This window comes from Tiliqua scincoides, chromosome 3 (assembly GCF_035046505.1).
Source record: "Tiliqua scincoides isolate rTilSci1 chromosome 3, rTilSci1.hap2, whole genome shotgun sequence".
Taxonomy (NCBI): Eukaryota; Metazoa; Chordata; class Lepidosauria; order Squamata; family Scincidae; genus Tiliqua; species Tiliqua scincoides.
The window spans coordinates 78,384,260-78,399,287 of NC_089823.1; positions in this window are offsets into that span (position 1 = coordinate 78,384,260).

The window sequence follows — 15,028 nt, forward strand, 5'->3', positions numbered from 1 at the left end:
TAAAAAGGGGTAAGGGAAAATGGTTTCCCTTCCCTCTTCTAAGCCTCCTGATCAACCCTCACCACCCCCACAGCAGGTGGCACAGCCTGTTTGGGTTTGACTGCATGCTATGGTGGGGAAAAGGATAGGATTTGGTTGTTGGTTTTTCAGAGCAATTAATTTTCAGATGTAACAAATCGGAGGGGCCCAATCTGTCCAACTTTCCAGTGCCAAAGCAGCTGCAATGCAGCCCCAATGTTAAGGAACAAATGTTCCCTTACTTTGAGGAGGCCTCCATGACTACTCCCCCACCTCAGGATGCAGCGCACACCCTGTTGGCATGGCTGCATGAGTTCTGGAAAAGGATTGATAGGATTGGGCCCAAGATATTGTGGCATAAGAATATAGGAAGAATATAAGAAGAGCCAAGCGCCCACCTAGTTCAAGCAGATCTTGAGGCAGGAGATGCCTTGCTTTGAGTTCCACTGAATTTGATGGGTCTTAGTTCAAATAAGCATGTATGGGATTAGGATGCCAGCTTGGCTTTTACTTTGTAGCTGTAGCTAAACAAAAGAAGACACCTTGTTTGCTCTTATACATGCTTGCAAATTCTTAAGATTCATATAATGCTTACTATGCAAATATTTGTGTTTGTTTTGCATGGAATTAATGATTACCTTTGACCACAGCGAGAGCAGTTTGCACATCGCGGCCTCTATAAATAACCAAACATTATCTTCATGTTGAGGCATGGAGGATATGTATAACCTTGCGGTCTTGCAGCCTGTTTTAACAAGCTCCTGTTTTAATTAACAAATTTAATTTCAAACTATTAGGCAGTGCAGACATAAAATACTCGCATGTGCCTTATTATATATTATTGTTATCAGTGGCCCAGCAGGACTCCAGTCAGCATGAAATATGCACAAGATAAGTTACAAGAGCCACTCACTGTGCTCAATCACAAGGCAAGCATTTTGCTTTTACCTGATAAAAGGTATTGGGGGGAGGAGAGGGAAAACCCTTTGCCACCTCTTCAAAGTGCAAAGAAATGTACCAAGTAAACTGCACTGATTACCAGGCTCAGAAAAGGCTAACATGCAATTTGTGTTCTTTTTATGTAGATTAAATGCATTCACTGCAGCTCATCCAAGCTTACATTCTCAGCAGGGATTCCTGGGGTTGAGTATCACTCAGCCACAGCCAGCCCTTGAACCACAGGGTGGCAAAATCTGCTATTGTGCATTTGAAATAGTCACTTAATCTATCTTAATGGGTGAGAAACCCAGGGGGACTAGTGTGCATTAAAGCCGGCAAGTTAGTTGGGACATTTACGAAAAGCTGTAAATATTTTTTTGAGATAACACTTTGAAAGGTTATTAATGAGTTTGAAATCCTCTCTCAACCGTCTCTTTAAATGTACTCACTAGGCAGTTGTCTTGAGTCCTCTCTCAGTGCACGGAAATATGCCACCATTGAGGCAGTTAGCATAAGGTTGGATCTGAAGTAAACAAAGCAAGAACGAGACCCCCCTTTTCTCAGGCAAGCAAGGAGGGATTGCAGCTAATCTCTGGTGAAGTGCACGGTACCTACAGCTCTTCATGGTCTGTTAAATATTGCAGCAGAAGTATAAATAAATATATGCAGATGAATATGCGCATGATGCATGATATGCTATGAGGGGTTATTGATGTTCATGAGCATAGTTGTGTTTACTAAATCTAACCAATCCAATTTACTAGATGCTGGTTCAATCCAGCAAACTGATGGTTATGCCCATGTATTTTTATTTGAGGTACACACTTGCCTATAAGTAGAGGCATTTGTTTTTGTTGATAACACCATAAAAACACATAACACCCCATTTTGGTGTTGAATAGATTTGAATAAAAACACAAAGCACTGCATTTTGGTGTTTAGGATATTTTCCAGAAAATAAAATTGATGACTTTTCCAGTTAGAAATAATACCATGGCTGCATCTGCTGACCCGGCATCACCTACCTAGCATGCTTTTAAAGCATTTAAAATTAATACAAATGAGAACTTGGAATGAGAACTTAGAATAACAGCACATAACATGCTTTCTGCCTTTTTTTATATCAAGAAATCTGCAAAAAAAACACCACACCATTTTCCTAATAAAACCTCTACCTATAAGGAAAGAAAACCTACCAGAATTGGGTGGCTAAAGACTGGTAGATCATGGACTGAGGTCAGAGTGCACTGCTTCCTCACACTGATTAGTTAAGGAAACACTGCCTGCTGAGATAAATTAACCTGAAGTGGTGGTGGGGCGACTGAGAAGGGGCTGCTGAAAGGCACAGTGCAGGTGGCGTTAGAAGATACTGGCAAGAAGCTCTGGAAGAAAGCCGGGTTAATGGACGATGGGATCCTGCCACCAGCTGCATAGAAGCTTCTGCTGCTTCCACTCTCCAATGAGTCTGGGCTGGGTGGAGGAGCCATGGCAGCACTGGTGACTGGAGGTGGTACCACCTGAGTTGGATGCAGGAGCAGCTGTTGAGGTGCCAGACAATCACTCTCCCAATGGTGTCACCCGGTATGGTCCACATCCCCTGCACCCCCTAGTGATGCCCCGGCACGCACATTGTGAAAGATATCCATTTGTGCACTTTGACGGCACTCACAGTATATTCTTTCCCTTAAGCCTCTTATGGCTCTGTCTGTGCGTATGGCAGATTTCAAGGAAGAATTTCGCCAAGAAAGACAGATGTATTTGCACACCAAGAAATGCATTTTGAAAGAAAAGAGCATTTGTTTTGTGGCTTTACTTATCTATTACTTCCACAAAGCTTCCAGTCTTCAAAAACATGTGATGCTTAGATACTCTGTGCATTTTGATAATATGCTGTATCCCATTGACCTTTGCATACTGTGTCACACTGAATGCTACATAATGAAGAAATATTTCTCTTCCCTGGGTGTGGTTGGTTCTTTCTTTTTCTTTTTCTTTTAAATATCATGATTATCACTTTGTTTTGTAGGGAGTTGGTGAAAGATTGAAAAGATTGCCTTATTTTGTATAATCTTTTCTACATTTCCTCCATTTTCCATGGCACACATCCTCTTACTTACACACTGAATGTTAAGACAAATAAATGTAATACTATCATCATGATCATCTCGTATGCTATTTGTGATAGGGGTTGTACAACCTTTCTTCTCATTCTTTGGTGAGAAACCTCCACAAAGAATGTTTCTTGGCTGCTCCTTTGGTTTTCTGGATAGCTCACTTAATTATGGTGTCTGTCTGTCTGTCTCATATGATCAGATAATTACATGGGGTCACTTTGGAATAAAGGGTATTGTTGCATTTGCCCACAATGCTCTTAAAGATTTGGACAAACTGTACACTGTGCTATTTTTTTATGTATCGCAACATTTATCTGTACTGTTGGATGTTAACTGCATGGTTGTGATATGGACTCCTCCAGGTATGTTTTTGTGAAACAACATCAACCATTGTCTATTGTTGAACTGCACTGATTTAGTTTTCAGATGGTTTCAAGTTATATTTTAAATTTTAAAGTAAAAAAAAACAACCAAAACCCATACCCCCAAGCAGGCACAGACTTCTCTCATTGAAGGCGCTGGGAGCGTGATTTAATTGAGGGCTTGAGATGTAGCCCATTCATTGAGAATCCATTCACAGTATTACAATATGGCGTTCCAGCAAATATGCAGTGATTGTCTTTCAAGCACATTGTTACTAGTTTGAAAGCTGATGGGGACAGGGCAATTGTTGATGCCTTATCCTCTTGCAAAGTAGGGACTTTGGGGAAATTTCACATGTTCAGAATTCCTGACATTTGAGAAACAAATTGGACTGTTCTTTCCCAATTTGCCTGGAGCAAACAAAATGAGAAACTTCTGAAGCAGTCATTGACTGTGCCTTTTCCAATTCAGTGGAGCACTTATGAATATAGCCCAGAGTCTTCCAATATTAGCTACATGCTGCTTTACCACTGTTTTCTTGGAGAGCAAAGGAATTAATTTTTCCATCATCGGGCTACACAGAATTCACCCCACTGGTAGTTAACATACCATACACAAAAAAGTCTTAACCCCTTCTTTTCCAGAGCTACCATGTACTGTGGCTATTATCTTTCTGACCACTTCTGAGCATGGTTTTCTAAGGATAAATATTTCTTACTCTCTGTCTTCTCTCAACTCTGTAATCTAGTTGGCAATAAGGATAATGGAGGAGATAGCAACTCCTATTGCACTTATAACTGTTACACGTTATCATAAGTTTATTCTGGCCCAGCTCTTATGTGACTTTTAAAAAAGATAGCTGGTGAATTATACCTATTAAGACAAATGATTGCTCTAAGTCTAGCCATTGCTTTCAGTTCAAATTAGTAGTTGCTTGGAAGTATGGTTTTCTTTTGGCATGGAGTGGGGAGAACTGCAATATGGAGATAACACAAAGCCAGATCCTGAACGCTTCTGTTTAAAACAACTTTAGACAAATGGTTAGCAACCTTCAGCCTCGAAAGACTATGGTGCCTACAGCACCTAGTATTCCCAAGTGTTCTCCCATACAAGTACTAACCAGGCCTGACCCTGCTTAGCTTCCGAGATCAGACAAGATCAGGTATGTGCAAGGTAACAGTTGCTGCAATATTCCTGGAAGTAGTACTTTGGGGGGAGGGGGAACAGAGTAGGAAACTAGTGCTAAAACCGGAGGGTCAATGGATAAAAGAATACAAAAGGGATGGAGTCTTCTAAAATAGTAGATGCTGGCAGGAGGGCTGAGAACTGTCCAATAATGTCAGAATTTCTTTACAACATTTAGGGCATTAATGTTTAAGGATTGCATCCTCCATCTTATTCTGCTATGTAAATGTGGAAAAGACAGACAGAAGAAAATATTTCGTTACCCTGCATGTAATTAGTTTGTGGAATGCCTTGCCACAGGATGTAATGATGGCATCTTGCCTGGATGCCTTTAAGAGGGGATTAGACAAATTTCTGGAAGAAAAGTTCATTACGGGTTACAAGTCATAGTAGGTATGTGCAAGCTCTTGATTTTAGATGCAAGCTGCCTCTGATTGCCAGATGCAGGGGAGGGCACCAGGACACAGGTTGTGCCTGTTGTCTTGTGTGCTCCCTGAGGCATTTGGTGGGCCACTGTGAGATACAGGAAGCTGGACTAGCTGGGCCTTTGGCCTGATGCAGTGGGGCTCTTCTTATGTTCTGATGTTGTAAAAGAACAGCAATGCAAAAACTGTGATAAACACTTTTCAGCTGGTGGGCCTGTTTAATATGAAATATATTGTGTAAATTTCTCACAGTCCAGTCCTATTCCAGATTGGGCTGTTATCACAGCCATTTATGACATGGTTGCCAACAGTAAGCAGTGCTCCTGGGACATCAGCGAATCTCCCTGGCTCCAGTGAAGCAAGTAATCCAGCGGTGGGGATGGGTAAAATGAGTCTGGGAGGGGATGAAATGGGGTGGGGAGGGAGAGAAGGGGTGGAGAGGAGGGAGTGGGGAGACTGTGGGAGTGGGCAGATTTGATGGTGGGATGTGCCAAATCCTATTCTCCTTTTTCACAGCCTCCCTGTCCCATTTCTCTCCTTGGACATCTGTCAGTTAAAGAGCTGGCATAGATCTGAGGAAACCCCTGCAGAGCAGTAAGCTTATAGAGGGATAAGGGGATTTAAATCCTCTTTCCCACCCAAAACCTCATGATCCTCTCCCCTCTACTGGATACAGCACACAGATTTCTGTGTGGCTGCACCAGTGGGGGAGGATAGGATTGGGCCATGAAAGAGTCAATGAAGATTTTGTATGGAGATATTCAAAGAAGAAGAAGATGATGATGAATTTTCAGATGTGTTGGACTTAAAAATTGATGCCCATTTTTCCAGAACGGATTTCCTGTCCTAGCACCAGTATAAGTTTACCTCTCACTTTGTCTTTTGCAGTTTGGATGATGGCCTCCTTTCAAACTTACCACGAAGGAATCACCAGCTACATTTAAGAAATGCCACCACCATTCACTCTAGCATAAATAAATCTTTCTCAATTTCTAATAAAGTAGGAAATCATTATCTTCACTAGATAATATTTGTGTATGATATTATTATTATTATTATTATTATTATTATTATTATTATTATTATTATTATTATTATTATTAACAACAGTATTTATATACCGCTTTTCAACTAAAAGTTCACAAAGCGGTTTACAGAGAAAAATCAAATATCTAAATGGCTAAATAAACTTTATATACGGAGTTGGAATAAACTTCTGCTATGTAGAGCAAACATTGAAGAAGGTGGCAATGGAGTTACAAAGATACTTAACTATGTTCCACTGGAATTCTCTTTTCTATATTTTTTTTTCAAGTAAAATGTAGCTTTGCATATCAATGTACAAAGGAAGAACTGAAGTGCAGTGCGGAAGTCCTCTTTGTATTATTGCTCACAGTTCAGTACACAATAGGTTCAAGAAATGGATTCATAAGGCAACACTCCCCCAGTCTGGATCCCAAGTGTATTATCTGTAATTTACAACCAATTTAAATGGCATTAAGAGTCTTCTCCTTATGGGAATCTGAATTGGCATCCTACCACTGAATTAAACACCAATTGAATTTTTTCTGTAGAGGTTATAATGCTCTTTGAAGCTTGTTTTGAATAATAAAGGACGTATTCATGAACACAGGGGCAAAGTGGGGGATGAATCTAATTGAACTAAAATGTGAGTTAAAGTGGTGTTGCTCATTGTTGTAAAGTTGCTGATCAGTATTTCCATGTTCCAGTGTTTTGTTAAAAATGATCTCTCTGCCGCAATGGAATTCCAATCATTCACAGGAAGATTTCTGGAAAGTGATCAGGAGAAATAAATGGACAGCCAAGTTCCCTTCTTCTTTAAAAGAAGAGTAATAATAAGAAAAAGCAGACAGCAACCTGGAAAAAGCATTATGATCTGACCTTTGGAGAATATCATTATAGAATATGTGACTGCTTAGTAATTTGTGTCAGTGAACCCCCAAAAGAGGTGAAGGAAATTACAACAAAGCAAATATCCAGATCCAAAACATTTGTATTTAAGGGTAATATGTGTTTTCTCCAGAGAGATATGAAAACAAACTTCATTATATCAATAAATGGTTATTTTTCTTATTAGAGATGGGTTCTGTATCTGCACATGTTCAACACAAAACCATTCATGAATCTTGTCATTTATGATATGTCAGAAACCACTTAGCAAACTACTTACAGAAAAGCAGGATATGCATTTTAAAATAATAAATAATTACCATTTTAGTCCATCATCAGCCAAAGATACCGGACATGTGCTCTTTTTCAGCTGGACTATAGCCTCCCATGAGCACATCAAGCACCAACTATCCTGGGAGAAGCAGAAATTTTTCTGCTTAGCTTTTACCATAAATTTACAGCCCAATCATATCTAAGGCCTCCCGCAGTTGATGCCGCTGCACCATTAGAGCACACACTCTGTCCTGTGGGGAGGGGACTCCTGGAGGTCTCCTCTGGGTAAAGGAACATTTGTCCAAGGGTAAGCTACTGCTGCCCAATGGGTGAACTTGGACCTGTACCAGCGATTTTGCAAGTCTGAGTGGACTTCCTGTTTCTTTTTAGTGTCAATCTAGATTTTTCAAGCATTCAGGCTGTGGCAGCCTCCCTAAGCATCATTATAAACTTGAATGCTTAGAGCAACCAGTACAAGCAAGAACATTTTCGCCTCAGTAAGCCTCTCAGCAGTGTTAATGGGTATGTAGGGAGGGCATGGGGGCTGGATCTGTGGATAATTTAATCCACAAATAATGGATCCATGGATATGGGGGGCTCCTTGTGTGGTAAACGTATAAATATGAATGGGGCTTACATGGTTCCTATTGCAATGAGTGCCTGAAGAAGTTATTTCATGGGAATGAAGGCACATGAATAAAATGTGAGAGCCAATTGAAAAGTTGCTTTTTGTGAGTGTGTGTAGATTTTCAAGGACTGAATTAATGGATTCTCTAACTGGAGCTTTAAATTGTTCAAAATCTATATCCTTGAAGGAATGTCTGGAGCTAACTTTATTTTTTCCAGAATCAATTATTAATTTGGAAAGTAATTGGTAGAACTAACCTGTAAAAGCTTTAGGGAATGAAGAGGTTTTAAGATGCATATTTAAAGAAAACTGCATCATTGTGCAAGTGATGAAACTGGATTAACAATTAAATATTGATAGACCTCATTTATGCTGGCTTGTCAGTAAACAGAAAAAAACAGTAAGCAAAATAATTTGATTTTATATATTTTATTTAAGGCCCAGTCCTAGCCATGTGCACTCAGTTCTGGCAGGAGATTCTGAATTGTGTAAAAATTCCACTCACAGGTCTTCTTTGGAAGGAAGAGGTGAAAGACAATGGGTTCTATCATTGGTGTCATGTGGCATCTTAAGCACCAACAAGATATTGTGGTAAGGGTGGAAACGGGAGGATATATTTGTAAAGGCAAGAAGCAGAGCTGGACCACTACATCTGAGTCAGGTGGAGAAAGTTCTTTCATGTTCCAATCTAGTCCTGACATGGATCTAACAGCCTTCTAACCTGGTAATGCATTGAAAAGCAAATTGGAATGGTGAGAGTAATTTCAGGCTTGCCAAAGTGCAGTAGGAGGGAGTGGAAGCACAAATGACTTGTACGTATTTCATGTTCTCTCTATTTTTTTCCAATGGCTGAAACACCAGTCATATCTCTGCATCTGGGGCAGGCACAACTCATGCTAGGAAGTGATAAATGAGCTATGGAAACTATAAAAAAGTGCACAGACTAGGTGCAAAGACACATCCATCTTTCCCACTGCCTGTCCTCCTTTACACCATAATCTCTAAAGTTGCCTTAGATGTGTTTTTAGAACTTTAAGACTAATAGCCCTTACCCTTGTTACCTTACCTTGGGGCTGCGTTGTCTTCCTCTGATACAGCAGTAGATTGCCCTCAAAATGTTGGCATCCTGCAGTCTCGGAAGACTATGGTATCACGCTCTGAATAGTGTTCTGAAACAGTGTCCTCTCCAGTGCGCGAAGCCTGGTTAAAGTAGATACGGAAGATAGGCTGTTACCCATGCAGCAAATCCCCCCTCTCCACGTCGCTGAAATGGTCCAATGGAAAGGCAGAGGCCAATACGGTTGGTTCCAGCGGCGTCGCAGGAGTTGCCAGAACGTGACTGTGTTCAGCCATGAACTGCCTCAGGGACTCCGGCTCCGGATTTTGCCTCGAGGTTGACTCCTGAAGCCTTTTCCATAACTGGATCTAGCCACAAGGCAGTGGAGGTTTGGGATCAGAGTTTTCCTTCTCTCAGATGAACTGCCTTCCCAGGCTGACGAGTCCCATCTACCCGGTGGCTGTTTAGTCGCCTCTTACGACAAGTACAGCCAAACTGAGGGCCTATTCTTATCCCCAGCCCCCAGGGGATGCCCTCAAAATATGCAGACACAAAGAAGCTGAAAGTTAGGAGAGATTCCGCTTCTGTCTCCCAGTTCAATTGCAAAGAATGTAAATAAGATAATGCAAATGTGAGGCTCACTATACTGCCTTACTGCTACTTACAAATGCACTTTCTACCCAAACATAATGTTAATGGCTTTATTTCCTTGATTATTAAAAAAAGCAAAAAAGAAAAATCATCATAGCCTATGCATGCAAGCAGTAAGTACAGGATGTCATTTATATTCTCTGCCTAGAACATTAAAGTATTAATAAAATCACTTAGCGCAGTTATCTAAATCTAGGGGGTTTTAATTCTTGCTTTGCTTTAATAATGCATGCAGATTGTTGGGATTTGTATTACTGCATACTTAACGGACTGCAGAATACACACACATTTCAAAGCTCATGTACGAATTAAAATATCTAAGAAAAAGAATGGTATATTGCTTGGATGGAATAGCCCTTTGTCTTCTGTTTGTTTGTCAAGTGCTTTCCTCATTTAAAGGCTTGAATCAATACTGAGCATCTAATAGAGTTGCACCTTGACATCCAACATGCTGTGTAGGTGTTTTGTTTAATACAAGGCAGTGGGGGGGGGGGGGGAGAAGCAGGTGTGAAAAACTGATGCCAGGTGCCTTTTGCAAAATAAACCATTTAGATGCTTCTTGATCCCTTATATCAGCAATACAGTAATCACTGTTTTAGGCTACTGATGACAGAAACATTGAAAAGAACTTTTAACTCAGCCTCCACCTCACCATGTGTTGCTTTTGGCTTCATTCCATTAATGCTTCACACATTATGCAGTTGCCAACATGTGCTTGCTACATGTGTGTTACCACCAGAAGCCGAGATCAATCGTGGCTTCTTGTAATATGTTTTGAGGGTCCTGCTCAAGTGAAGCATACAAGACTTTCAGAAAAAAATAATGATATTTGGGAGAGGGGGATGTCATGTAGTCCTAAATTGTCACCATTTCATTTAAAGTGAAGTGGAGGCACATTTTGGAAGGAAAAGGAAAATGCAGGAAAAGTATTTTAGGAACTTTGGGTAAAGCAACAAGGGTTTTGAGAAGGTGGGCAACAGTGCTTAGAGGAGTTGCACAACATCCCCATGACAAAAATTTAAGGGTACATCTTGAAAAGATGACTCTTAAGCTGCAATCCTGTACACACTTACCCAGAAGTAAGCTTCACTGAAAAGAACCATGCTTACTTCTGAGTTAACATGCGTAGGATTACGCTGTTAAACTCTTTGCCATTCCAGAATTAACTATAACTGAGCTTAAATAGTTTATTGGCAGGCCTATCCTATCCCCTGCCACTAGCACCTGTGCAGCTGCACCAAAAAGGTGCACCCTATGCTGCTTCCTATGGGGAGGGAGTGACCCAGGGGCAAATGGGAGGTAAGTAAAAATTACGGACCTATGCAAAATTATTTACCGCCTATGGGCCTCCTTGGACATAAGCCACCAATTTTGGTTGCATATGTCTGAGGAATTAAAAGCGGCACAAGGTTTAGAAAAGGCATAAGATCTACATCCTCCCCCCTGCTCTGTCTCCAGTTTCTCCTCTCTTCCTACCCAAAATGCTTCTGTTCTCCTCACTGCCTGCTCCCCACCATTACCAGTGCCACCAATGCTGCCCTGGGCCCTGATCTCCTGCTCCCATCGTCACTGTCCCCTGCCCTGTTACACTTCCTTCCTGCCTCCCACACTGCTAGGAATGCCCTTATCTACTCCGGTATGCAGTCCTTCTGGTTATGGCACTGGCAGGATGTTGCAGGCCTTCCTGCCCCTGCCACTTCTGTGTTGTCACAATGTGCTTTACAGCATGTTTGAGACAGGCTGGGCTGGCAGAGCATGTTCCCCGCCGGTGTAAGGGGAGGTAGAGATTGGGCCAACATACCACTTGTGATCCTGGCCCCTGTGCTGCCCAGGGTGAGGACCGCAGAATGCTGCCCCCTGGAGAATGCTGCTGCCATCCCCATAGCATCTGGGTGGTCTTCAGAGGGCTGGGGGAGGGCATGAGTGGCTTCCTCTTGCCCTCCAAAGGCCTTCTGAGGCCTCCAGAAGGCATAAAACCCTGCTTTTGATGTTGGGCAGAAAGCAGAAGTAACATTTTAGGCCCTTAGAACAGTGTTTCTCAAACTGTGGGTCGGGACCCACGAGGTGGGTCGTGAGCCCATTTCAGGTAGGTCCCATTCATTTCAATACTTTAATTTTAATTGCTACCATGGGATGTGACTGCATTTGAGGAAATGTGACAGATCTGCATTTTTAACAGGCTACTATGTATATTCTTTTAACAATGACAGTCAATGGGGCTTACTGCTGGGTAAGTGTGGGTAAGATTGCAGCCTAGGATTGTTAAAACTCTTCCTGTTTGATTATGTCACGTCTGGTGGGTCCTGACAGATTCTCATTCTCAAAGGTGGGTCCTGATGCTAAAAGTTTGAGAACCACTGCCTTATAAGGCCTTTGGAGAGCCAGGAGGCCCTCCTTGATTCTCCAAAGACCTAAAATGTCACTTCCGGTTTTGGGGCTTTGTGGTTTTAAGCCTTTCAGAAGCCTTAGAAGGCCCTGTACAAGAAGGCCTTTGTACAAGGCTCTGTACAGGGCACCACAGGGGAGCAGGGGAGTGGATGGCAGCATACCACCACCCCCTCCCTGTGCCACGTGGGGCATTTGCAACCCTTGCCACCCCGGTACAACATACTACTTATGCTGTAGTTTAAATCAATCCATTGAATCAGGATGGGATATTGCTTGCACAAAGCAGTTTATTTTATTGCTTTTTATAATGCAATAAAAACATTCCATTAGTCAAGGACTATTGAAAAATGAAGATTTGCCTCAGAAATATTGAACAAGCTATAATAATAGAATTTATGAACCATGATACCCAATCTATACTTTGAAAAGTAAACAGCACCTCACTGAAACAAAGGTTATATACCCAGGGACCAATAAAGGATAGGAAACAAAGATTTGAAGAGAAACCATAATGTTTGTATAAACAATGTTAGGCGAACTATAGCCAGTCTTAATGGTTGTATAAAAGGAATCCTTTGGAGTATAAATGGGGTTAATGCAGAAATGACATTACTCAGTTGGAGTCTTCTGGGATAGCATTCATTGTGTACTCTCATTAAAGGACACTGAATACCAACTAATGACTGAGAGATGGCATGATGGTCGTCCTCCCTCTCTTTGTTGAGCCAGAATGTAATAGCTGCAGAGCAGAAATCAAAGAGAACATTTAACCAGAACAAAATACATGCATTTCAGGGCAATGTAAGAGGAAAGTTGCTTGCAGATATCTCCCCACTAGTCAACCGAATCAAAGCAGAACATATGATTGAATTCTAATTTTAGTTTCCTACAATATATTAGAATAAATCCTTTCAAGACAATATCATAAGGGACTGGTCAAAGTAATATCACACGAACACTTTTAATCTCCTTGAAGAGCTCTTCAAAATGATGTTAAGTCATGTTTCTTGCGGTATTAATAAACAGTCATTTGTTTCCTTGTTATGCCTGAAGAACAGATATTGAACATGAAGAAGCAGAACCTAAGAGGTTGAAGATCAACAGTTACCTTCATAGCTTCTTATTTATTACCCAATTTTTGGAACATGTAGAAAAGAAGTCACATAATGGATCAAACAATTATTACGTTAATGGAAGCAGGTGCACTCCCAAGTACAGTGATTTGAAAATATGTCCCATTAAAATAAATGTTCCCAGTTCAGAGCTCTGCAGGTGCTCCCATGCAAAGACATCACTGTCTACTCTCTAGAAATTAGCTCTGCGCATACAGGAGGACACATATTCTCATTAAAACTTTTCTCTGTATACCAGGGCACCTGTTTAAGGAACAAGGCACTGCAGTGGGGTAGCTTGTTATATTTCACCAGTTTAGTGACAGATAGAAGTGCACCCACGCATATACTTAAACCATGCCTGTACTAGGGACTGTTGACTTGTGGTGCACTGCAAAGGAGGGAAGAGGAGAGTTGGAGGGCAGACAGTAGAGAAAAATCCTTACTGTTGGAGGTAGAGAAACCAGAAGGGAAACACAGCTGCCCTTGCCTTGCCTTCACTGTCCATACACACTGTTTCCTGTGCTATTTAACATCTATATGAAACCACTGGGTGAGGACATTTGGAATAGGGTGTCATGTTGGTGATACTCAACTCTATCTCTCCTTTTCATTAGATCTCAGGGGGACTGTTGAGGACCTGGAGCTCTGCCTGGAGGCTGTTGTGGTCTGGAGGAGGGCCATTAAACTGAAACTAAATCTGGACAAGACAGAGGTCCTCTCGGTTCAGAAACTCACAATGCAAGTATTAGACTGACACGTTTTGCTGGCAGGGATTGGGCAAGGAACGGGTTAGCTCAGGAGTGGCAGAGGCACCCCCCATAACCAAAACCACCATACCGGCCCAGACACGCCCTTGGAAGGTTCCTCAAGGCTAGCAAGCAAAAGAACTGGTGCAGCTTTGAGGAGTTCTGTGTGGGACCAGGCAGTGACCAAGAAGGTAAGTAAGAAGTAACTGCCATCACTGCCTGGTCACACATGGGGACCAGGTAAATAGTCCCCATGTGTAAATAAAGTAAAATTGGCTGGTAAATAAAGTAAAATTTAGCCAAACAGACATTCAAGTTACAGGGCGAATGGAATGACTTATTGGGGGAAAGGGGGCAATAATGTTGACAAGGTGCTTGTAGCAGTGGGATGAGGAGTGCTTGCTTGATTGTCAGAGCCACAGTGTGGCTCTGGGTAGCAGCTTGCTGAACTATTGTGGAGATATGAGAATAAACAGGGAATGAGATGGAAGAAGGGAATTAGCAGATGAAGAGGCAGTTTCTTTCAGGGAAACAAGTAGGTTGAAAAGTATAACGAAGCGCAGTGGAAACTTCATTTAGCACGCCAAAATCAGAACTGGGATGAAGAACAACTTGGAATTATTTTGTGTGATTATTTATCGTACCTTTACACCTGGATGGGGAAGGATCCTCAAAGTCAAAGTTCCTGACTTTCTTTTGTTCCCAGAGATATGCAAATTTCTTACGATTTGGTCAATTGACTGTTTTGAGTCATAGAAAGATGACTTTCCATGGGTTGAGGAAATGGAAATGTCTCCAACATGACAGAAGGGCCTGATCAGTACATCTTTTTTGGAGTTTAGGATCCTGGAGGTACTCATCCATTGTCCCTTTGCTGGACTAAAAAGAGGAGGTGGAAGAAAAAGGGAGCAGACAGATGAGAAACCAGAATGTGAAGGGAGCCACACCAAAGGAGGTCAGGGAAAGGGGAAGACTGGGAGGGGGCTGTCCAGAAAGGAACTCTGGTGTGCTCTGGTATCTGGTGTGCTCCCTGGGGCATTTGGTGGGCAGCTGTGAGATACAGGAAGCTGGACTAGATGGGCCTATGGCCTGATCCAGTGGGGCTGTTCTTTTGTTCTTATGAGCAAGGGAAAAGAGGGAAGAGGCTAGAAACTGGTAGGAGAGAATTGCAGGAGGCTGTGGAAACTGGTCCCCTTGGAGAAGCTCTGAGGAGAT